Here is an 8,885-nt window from a genome sequence, read left to right as displayed (position 1 = left end):
CAAGAGAAAAGAATGTAATCTTAATTATAAAAATTATTGATTTATGCTGGCCTTAACATAGAGAATATATATGTAACCCATCTACACAGTTATATCACAACATCCTTTCTATAGATAAAAATCCCTACCTTCAAAAAAGGGGACAGAAATCTATGGTCAAGATTGGAAAATATTACACACAGTGAGTCTAATCAGACATCTTGCTTTCATCTGCCCTTTGCTCACTTTGTCAGGGGCCTTGAAGGTGGCTATTCAGTCCTGATTACACCTGTTTGAGTTCTAAAACAGTGCCTTTAGAAAGAAGATTTTGTAATATTTTAAATAGTCTTTCTCATAAGAATTACTAAAACTGTTAGAAATGTTTTTTCTTACTCAGAGTGTCTTCAGTTTGTGTAGTTCTGACACTGTCTTCCTAGTGAACATACTGAGGATAAAAATATACAGTCAGCTAAAATATCTGAGCTACTACATATCGAGCAGGTTTTCACACAAGCTACTTCATGACATCAGAGACATATATTTTAGAGAATAATCTCCTTCACCTATAGGATGATCTCATCTTTTCATCTAATGTAATTGGCATGCTAAAGATAGCCTTCTTCTTTTCTTTGTCGTTTTATTCCAGGTTAGGAGAAGTTTCTTTTCACTTGGTGGTATCCCAGACAGTCTCACATGAAGCCACCTTTACCTCCTGCGATGGCAAACCAGGCTCTTTCCTGAACACACAGCTGGCAAAATTTTAACTCCAGATTTTGCTTTTATGATGCATCTTAGCTAATTTTGACTACTGAGTCTCAATATAGAAGGAGAAAAAGAAGAATGAAGTCACCCATTCAGCCTTTAAGTGCCTTGCAATTTGTTCAGATCACTTTCCCCATCTGAGGGAGAATACTCATGAAATAGTCTTACTTCTTTTTAACCTTACCGCTACCGAGACCACCAGCAGTAAATTGACAAAATAAGTCTGTGCAGGCAATTGCTTTAGCTCTTCATATAAGCAAGAAGAAATTCTCAGAAATTAAGAACTGAAATGTTTAATTGCAATCTTTTAAATATGGGATAATCCAGATTGACCCCAAGTGTTAATACCACTGGAGCATGATCAGAGAGAGCAAAGCAAGCAACCCATATTCATATCCATAAGCTCTGGATGTAATCCACTGCATAGTGAAATAGAATCCATTCAGGACTGACATAAACAACAGAAGGGAAAAAAAGGAATACATATTTCTAGCCAGACTGGCCACTCTCCAAGCATTTCTTAGCTGACATTCTGTGGCTAATACTATATTTACTACCCTTTGGTTATTGGCAAACATTGATGATTACTTGTATTTCATTGTTCTAAGTTGTTGGTTTGTTGTTGTGTTTTTTTTCCCCAGGTAAACAATAAGCTTAAAAAAAGCACAATAAATGGGAAAGAAAACACAGAGGACAATATTGGAGGCATGGAGTCCTATAGGATTGTTCTGGATCCAAATTCTTTGTCAGCTGGTACATTCCCTCAGTTACTCTTCCAAAGATCTCCAGTTTGCTGGCTTATGCAATTAAGGGCCAGTTCTACAGTTTAGCCTCACTAAATGCTATGGGTATCGAAGTTACAGGATGTAATGGAGAACTAAACTAACACTGGAGGCTGTAGACAGACTCTCAGAAGTTGATCATAAGCCTTATGGTCAGAAGTAAAGTGACCATCAGACAGAACACAACTGCAGCTACCCTGGAAATAACTGAGAATTTTACCTACATTCAGGGCTACAGATTTAATTTTTTAGGCTAAGTTAAAGAAACTATAAATGCTCCCTTTCTATCTTTGAATACCAAAGCCTGATTGAAAATATTTGACCTTTTTTAAGTGTAGTCATTTTAATAAAAAATGGAGGGAAACTGAAGAATTCTATATACCCCCATAAAATATCATTTAAGGAAAAAAAAAGAGTCCTGGTGTAGCTATATGGATACCATTTTTTTAAACTTTTCAGAGCTCTGTTTCTCATAATGTGAAGTGTTCCTTTACATTCCTTGTGTCTCTGGGGAGTTCAAAGCTTTCGTAAGCCTTATTTACTGCAGGTGAGAGAGATGTAAGCCCCTCAGCTGTTGTCTTTTGCACTCATAAAGCTAAGTTTTAATCCAAAGTGCAAGCCTTGTGTGGTGTGTTGAGGTGACAAAACGTGAAGATACACTGTTGTCTCATTTCTGGGTACCTTATAGTAGGTACCAGTATGAAGCTACCAGAAGAATAAACAGTATAAACACAATTTATACAAGAGAAGATCAGAGGGTGTGAATTGCAAAGGCGTTCAGAATAAATTAAAAGATGAAGTATGAGAACTGAATTTGGGAGACAGGTCGCCCACACTGAACAGGTCTCCCCCATAGAGCCTTATATCATATTTAAGACTGTGATTCAGCTGTCTACATTAATATATTCTTCACTGGAAGGATAGAAATTTTAAATTATATTAATATTCCTACTTTCTGATATTCAGAAATAATAATAAGAAAAGTTATACCTTGTGGCAGGTCTTTCAATTGCTTGCTGCTAGAGTAGGTCTTTAAGTATTGCTTAGAAAGAGGATGACAGATTTTTAAAAATGTCTGTCAACAAAGGAAATATCTAATTGTTTGGGAATTGTCTCATGGTCTCTTTTGATTCTTAGGTTCTTTCATCTTAATATTCTGTTTCATTTATATGTTCTTGCAGATATAGATTATTTACCAGTCTCAGCTCTCTCACTTACTAGGAACATTACAAATGAGAACAACATAAGACACTGCTTACTTAAAATGACCACACTCCCACACCACAACTGTCTTTAGACTGTATTTTAAGTTTAAATCAAATATTAAGGTAATATTAAGCCTTATTCTTTTTGTTGCCTCAAACAGTCTATATCACTCCTTCCACCCTTAAGTGTTTCTATCGGACAGGTTAGAGCCACACAGAAAATTAATCTTTTTTTTTTACAGACCAAAGAGGAAACGCTAAAGATATTGTGGCAGGACTCTGGCTTCTGAACAGGTTGGGAGGTTTCTTTCAAGATATTTTTTATGAGTTTGGGCAAGTGACTTGACCCTATTGAAACTTCATGTTATGCCTTTAATAAGAATGTAAAACCTCAATTATCGTATGTTTTATGATAACACACAATGCTTTAGGCTCTATACAGTTCCATATAGTTGTTCTTAAACTAGAAAACATTTGGTGAATCTAGAAGCAGCTCGACCCGAGCAACATTGCTTGCCATACAGCAAAATCTGCATCATGCGTTAATCCAGGTACTAACTGTATCATTTGAAGAGGTCATATTACAGTAAAATGAAAAGTATCAGTGCAACTCTGATCCTGGGCAAGCTAGTAATAAAACTGTTCATGGAATTTCCTGTTTTACTAAAATGAAATATAGCATCTGATATGCAAATTATGAGTAAACTACTAATTACAACATGAGTATGAACACACAAATATAGCTCATAAACATGCAGTGGTTTTCACTGAGAATTCATGGTTTTAGTTTCACTTGAAATTAGATCAGACTAGACAACAAAAAAACATGACCTCCTCTGCTGAAGCGGCCTATTTCTCTCTTACAGATTATGCAGCATTCTATCAAAGATTGTTATCAATTCAAGCATTCCTCCAAGACAGAGACCTGACTTTATCAAAGAGTGGATTGCATTAACTGAAGCCCTCACAAGTACCTCTTCTGTAGCAGCCTCTACATTTTAGGGTCAGGGGTGAGCTCTTATTTGGGTAGGAGGGAAATTGTTAATGAAATTTTGCTCAGTGATCTGTGTCATCCTTTATTCTTGCTGTGTTCCAGGCAGGTCCATACTGTCAAATATCAGAAGAGGCTGGAAATGAGTGACAAATGTCTCCAAGACCAGAAATGACGGTGACCTTCCAGCTCCTTTTTGTGAAGGAGCAGTGGTGTTTTACATAGCTATTAAGGCCAGAAACGAACTCAGACATTTTAATAATGTTCGGCTTGGGTTTTTGATGCCTCTTATGGCACTAGTTCAAGATCTGTTCTTATTTTTCCCAGCACAAATTCACAGCAGTCCCTTACAGGACACAAATCCAGATTTATGTTGGAGTCAGTGAAGTCAGGAATCTCCTGGTCATCTCCATCATTTGGACTGCTGTGCTAAGTACTCAAATGGAAGTACTGTTCTTATGTACTGAGAAAGGGAAAAGAAGTTGCCCTTTTATCACTTTGTTTGAGAACAGAGACCATCACAGTTTATAGCCCTGAATTTGCAGGGTTTTTCCTCTCCTCTCCTCTCACAGTTTTGGCTTTTCTCTGTGACAGTTTAATTTCTCAGTACTGAATTCAGTTCTGCATAATAGCATACATGTGAAAATTATGAGATGTTTAATAGAGGGTCCAGACATTGCAAATAAATAGGAATAGAAGGGAGTAGGTAAAGTGTATGTCTCATCTTATTTACAAACACAGAAAGGCATTAGTGATTGGATCTTCCTTATCTTTAGCCTTGCAGTTCAGCATGGTTACAAAACACCTGCAGAAGTTCAAGCAGACAACAGAATAGTAGAGGCAGAAATCTCAGACTGAACCTGATACATCAAGACAAAGAATAATTTATATTTTAAGATACAAAGAGGCTGAAATGAGAGGAAATGTTGCTGATTTGCAAACCTCACTTGAACATGGGCAGCTATTGTTGGCTTGGATAGCATCCCCCGTCAAGTTATTTTTTTCACTTGCATTTAGAATAGGTGCAGGCATTTCTGTTATGTGTGAACTTCACTGCAGTTTCTCTTGCTCTGTTTACATTAAAAATAAGGCTACTTCAAGAGGTGGCCATGAGGCTTTATCTAGAGAGCTCCTAGAAGTCAAAAATTAGTGCAGAATGTAGCAACCCATCTGGGAAGCCACAAACCTAAGTATGAGCCAGTGAGGATAAAATGGCTGTGCCCTTGTTTCTCGTTACAGTTCCTCTGGCAGCAGCTCTGAGACCAGTTTACCAAACAGTACAACTGTTTTTCACTTAGCAGTCTCTCTGGGGTATGCCTTTCCTGTGCAACTGGGAGGAAGAAAATGTTCGGAAGTTCTTGGCCTTGTGCAGATGGTGTTGCTGTTGTGTGTATTCTGTGCTCTGACACACCCTGTTTAACATGGCTGGAGACTACCATGTGTTCACAACTCTTCCCCTTAAAGCTTAGAGAAGAAAAAGCAACTCTTACAGAAGAAAAGCAACTCTTGTCCTAGGCATGAAATGTTGAAGGTGCTTCTCAGAGAAAGCTTCATGTGGCTGCTGATATTCGTGACTGTCCTTTAAACCAACAAGGAGAAATAGTAGGATACAAGAGTGTCAAAAGAAAGTGTGGTAGAGGAACATTTCCAGGACTTAAAAAGTGGCATAGTGCTAGAGAGCATGCCAAGAGTGTGCCACTTTGCACCCTGCTTACCTCTAGGCTTGGTTGCGCAATGCCCCAGGCTGAGGTACACTCTGTTGGACAACATCTGTGAGTGACCTAACAGTAATATAAATGCAACAAGGATGAGCACTGTAGAACATAACTTTGCGAACAGTGCAGAATTCTGCTATATGACAACAATTCTCTGCTGGGGAAAAATAGTGAAAGCTGCAGTGTTGCTCTTGTCAGAGGTGGATCTTTGGCATAGTATTTTCCAGGAAATGCTTGAGGTTGAAACTTTCTTTCCCCTGCGGTTTGCCAGAAACCAGAGACGTCAGTTTTTCAGTGCTTTAAATCAAGGTTGTATGAATTGAAAATGGGATCCTGGTGACCTAGGGTACCGCACCAGAGAGCAAAGCAGTCTGGCATATGGAAGAACACTATTCTGAGAGCAATAAAGTAGCATGTGGGCTGTCCGCTTAAACTGGTTGAATTTTGGTTACAGTGTGTGAGACATAGGCTGTAATTTGTTTTTTTTTAAGTTTGCCTCAAGTAAATTAAAGCACTAATAAGCAAAATACAGGAATGTTCTCTCATTTCTATTTGAGCTATAAAGTGCCAAGACCATTATACAATAATTATTTTATAACAATGGCTATCTAATTAGCTAATTGAACAAGAGATGGGTATACATAGACAACATGGAATACCACCTAAGAAACTAATGTGTATCAGAAATTTCTTAGGAATACAAAAAAGATTTTGTTACCCTCTTTTACTCAGATTTCAATGGCCCCAGAGTGCTCTCCGTCCTGTTCCAGACAGCAGATCCTTTCCTGAAAGTATTACCTCTAGTTGCAACAGGATGAAGTCCAAAAGGCAACCTGACAGGTCTTATAATTTCTGGAGTTTACCCCTGACAATCCTCACTAGTAGTAGTAGTCCACTCCTACGTAGTAGAACTGGTTTATGTTGATTTTTTTTCCATTTACTCCAGTTAACACTGGAGGGATGTTGTAAGACCCCTGATACATGATTAATCTTTTTTTTTATGAGATGTGGGTGTTTTCAGCTTTTAGTAAGAATGTATTTACTTTGTGGGATTTCTTGGTTGCAAACAATGACCACTGCTACTTCAGGAATAAAAAAGAACCTTACTCATTTGCAGTCATATGATAAGTAAAATTAGGATGCAATGCAGGAAAGTGATACAAAATATTCATCAGAAAAAAATATTTAAAACTTTCTGAAAATAAAAGAAAACAAAAAGTTTTGCTTCCAAAAGATCTCTTGGAAACTACTTATTTTTAATAAGATGGTATTTGGGGGGATAGAGTGAAATGCAAATTTAGACTTTCAAATGTAAATTTTATCCAAGTAGCATCTTTTTGAAAAGTAAATTTATGTTCTGTTGATTTGTTCTTTGGTATTTGGCAAGATTGTAAATAGAACCTCTGCTAGACATGACCAGAGGGAAGTTGTAACATAAATAAAATATTAACATAATTAAAGTGCGTCTTTTTTAATCTTGATAAACCTTGTGAGGTCTTAAATATGAGTGTAAAAAGTCTTTCGTGGAAGGAATGGATGCTAAAATTCCCAAAATTGGTCATCTTCTAATGTGCCAAACATATCTGGTTGTTCTTTTAGTAATTACCAAGACCATTCAAGTATGCATTACATTTTATGTCAGTGAAAGGATCTTAAACTAACTTTCTTAAACAGACTTTGCCATTCTTGCTTGCAATTTACACTTGCTGCATTGTTTAAAACTTGGTGTGTTCCTAAACCATGATATGGTTATTTCAGACACTTAGCTTGCTCTGGTAGCATTTTAGAACACCAGAGAAGCAGCTGTTTCCCAGCCAGCTAGGTTCTCATATAATTTTCATTGGTATGCTGTTTTGCCAGTGTACCAAAGCTGCTGTGCAAAGTGATAGCTGCTGTCCTTGGAAGAAATTAGTGGGTTTTGCTATAATTTTTGGTGGGAAGCTGGCATTCTGTCATATCAGCTCATCATATTATTATGCATGTAATAATGTGACATGCTTAACAGCTAGCTTCAAGCTGAACATTTAATGTGGGATACACCTACAGCCTTTTTATTTCAGATGGCTGTAATCAGTCCTCCAAGCATGCACTTTTTTGACATGGACAGATTTGTTTTAACAATACATAAATATGTGAATAATAGAAGGCCACCCCAACTCTAAGTGTTCTAACAAAAAGGTCACTATGGATTTTCATATATGTGTGAACAGGTGTGTTTGTACTTTCATGTTTGTTTCTATGTGAAAGAGATGTAATAAATATAAAATTAACTATTGTAAAGTATGTTACAGAGGTCATGTGTGATTGCAAATCCTTGAGCAGTGTGTATAGGTTAAATTACCCTGAAATATACATCGAAGAATCTGGCACTGGTTTTGAATGGAAAAAATTAAAACATGCTTTGCATAAAATCTGTTGGTTTTTTTTTTCCATCTTCTTTCTTTCCTTGCAATTATTTTGTACTACAGTCCAAGTATGTTCAGTAATCTGCTGATCAGGAACTATTTTAAGCATGCTGAAAATAGCATGAGTGTTACATTAGCATAGTATTTGCTATGTGGTGATAATGGGAAAATGAATCCTAAACCACCTTCTTTCCCCAAATGTCTTCTGGTGAACACACATACTGACATCTCTGTTTGCAGCTGCTGCTCTACAGAATCAGTGAGAAATCACTTCAAAAATTCCATGGCCAAAACAAAGAAAAAGGCATTCATAGCCACAGGTGTGTGTAGTCTTACAGTGATTCAGATTAGTTTAGGGATATTTAAATCAAAAGCTGATTCCTGTGTAGGTTTGTGTTTGCTGCTTGGATATGTATCTGCAGCTGGCTATACTGTTCCATGGAGGAGTGCTATGAAGGAAGAATAAAGAAATGAAAATAATAGAAAAACCCTGTAGTAGGAAACCAGACATCGTACAAGTCTGCATTTGTGATCTTGCAGTCACCGCTGTTTTCTTTTTAATATTGCAATAGCAATCATAGTCCATGAAAGATACAGCCATGCTTAGTTTCAGTTCAAATACATATTATTAGGTTTGGGTAATTTCATCAGCTAGGTGTGAGGTTTTCTCTAGGCTCCTGCTCCTGTTGGGCTAGATCTCTCATCTGCAGCCCAACCTCCCAACCTCTCTTCCAGGAGCACTTCATATGTGAAGATCACCATGTCCACTCCTTCACTATGTGAACTTATCAACACTGTCTTTTGCATTCAAAGCAATACTAATTGAGAGATCTGATTACAAGATTTTAGCTGTTAAGAGTCTCACTAGATAAAAAATGACGGTGAAAGAGAAAAAGCACAGACTCCCACATTGATTGGTCCAGGACCCAGCTGAAACTGTTTTTATTTTGATAGTAATAGGAAACAAGAATGTCTACAAAGTCTGTGGCTCTTGTAGCCCTCCATGCTAATCATTCCAGGAAAAGGATAAGGGCTAATTACAATGA

Source organism: Neopsephotus bourkii, unplaced genomic scaffold, assembly GCF_033783945.1.
Source record: "Neopsephotus bourkii isolate Nb327-2 ecotype Australia unplaced genomic scaffold, CSIRO-AGI_Nbou_v1 NB_372, whole genome shotgun sequence".
Lineage (NCBI taxonomy): Eukaryota > Metazoa > Chordata > Aves > Psittaciformes > Psittacidae > Neopsephotus > Neopsephotus bourkii.
The sequence above is the reverse complement of the archived record's forward strand: the minus strand, read 5'-3'. Positions refer to the sequence as shown.